The sequence below is a fragment of the Onychomys torridus genome, chromosome 11 (assembly GCF_903995425.1).
Source record: "Onychomys torridus chromosome 11, mOncTor1.1, whole genome shotgun sequence".
Lineage (NCBI taxonomy): Eukaryota > Metazoa > Chordata > Mammalia > Rodentia > Cricetidae > Onychomys > Onychomys torridus.
In genome coordinates this window covers 23943763-23945407 of record NC_050453.1, presented here as the reverse complement: position 1 = coordinate 23945407, position 1645 = coordinate 23943763, and the positions used below count along the sequence as shown (strand labels likewise).

The 1645-nt window shown below is 44.7% G+C and overlaps 1 pseudogene; it reads left to right on the top strand.

Annotated features, from left to right (window-relative positions):
- Positions 1-423: 423 nt before the first annotated feature.
- Positions 424-857, top strand: LOC118593308 (annotated as a pseudogene).
- The last annotated feature ends 788 nt before the right edge of the window (positions 858-1645 follow it).

Sequence of the window (1645 nt, the reverse complement as noted above, 5' to 3'; positions counted from 1 at the left end):
ACAGACAGAGAACCCTGACCGTCCCTGGAGCTTCTGCTCAGCACGATGCTGCTGTTGGCACAGCCCACTTGAATTGTCATCCATCCATGTGGACCTGCTGTCTATCTATCTGCCTGTTTCTTCTTCTGGACCAGCTCCTGCTCTCTGCTTTTAGGGCCACCATGGTCCAACATCTTGTTTCTGTACTTCTCTCTGACTTTGCACCCTGACTCTACAGCAGTAGTAGGCACGGTGTTTCCAGCAGACCCACACCGCCTTATTTCTGAAGAGATTCTACATCCTTATAGGTTTCCCAGCTTCAGCCTCTCCAGATGCTTTAAAATTTCTTGAACTCTGCAGTAGCCTCTTAACTCTTTATAGCCATCCTGGAACTTACAGATAGACAGACAGACAGAGTTGGTTTATACTTAGAAACCATATGCAATGGTTAATCTTCATTGTCAACTCAACTGGATTTGCAGTCACCATCTGCTTCAGAGAAAAGAAGTGGTCATTGATGTCCTTCACCCTGGGAAGGCAACAGACCAAAAACAAGCTTGGGGAAAGCTAGCCCAAATCTACAAAACCACACCAGAGGTCATCTTCGTATTTGGACTCAGAAGTGATTTTGGTGGTGCTAAGACAACTGGCTTCACTGTGACCTATGGCTCTCTGGATTATGGAGAGAAGACTGAGCCTAAACACAGGCTTGCAAGACACGACCTTTGTGAGAAGCAAAAGACCTCCAGAGAACAAAAGGGACTCCAGAGGAGAGTGCTGAAGATCCGGCTGCAGAGGCCGGCGTGGGTGCTGGCAAAAGGCAAAGGGAGCAGACATTCTGCAGTGACCTGGCGTGCTGGGATAGTGCCAGTTTCTAAGGAGAGGACAAATAAACTAAACACTAGGACTTGGAAGAAATAAAGAGAAGAAGGAAGAGGAGGAAGCCGGCAAACGCCAGTGTTTGTCCCTCTCTGATTCCTGACTGAAACACAATTTGACCAGATATCACATATGCCTGCTGCAAGAGCCCTCCCCACCATGACGGACTGTACCCCTCAATTCACAAGCCAAATACATTCCTCTTTCCCTCTGCTGCTTTTGCCAAGTATTTCATCATAGTCAACAAGAAACATAGCTAATGTACTGTAAACATAGAGAGGATTCCATTTGTAGTCTTAGGGATTAAAATTCATGGGTTTGGAGAGTTCCAGGGAAAGAAGGAAGAGTGGACACTTAGGTGAGCTAGTGAGTGTTGGGAAGGAGCAGAATATACATCAGAAAGAAGAGAAGAGAAGAACTTAAATAGCCATCAAACAAAAAAGCCCAACAACCTCTTGATAGGCATCTTGCACATCTGGACACAAGACAGCTGTGCAGTTCTGAGATTAAAGCGTAGGTGTGGCCAAAGCAAGATTGTGTGTAGTACCATTCGGGGCCTCCTGGCTTCCTTTGATAAAAGAAAAAAATTGAAAATACCCTAATGTAAATACAAAAGGAGGAAGTAAGGAAAGTTAATCAGCTAACAGCTAATAAGAAAAACCAATAAAAGATGAGGTTGAAACTTTTATTTAAATCCCATCACTTCCGACCACCAATCAGCTTACATACAGACTTTCAGACTGTCTATCCTAACCAATCCAGAAGCAAAACAATTTTCTCCCTACCG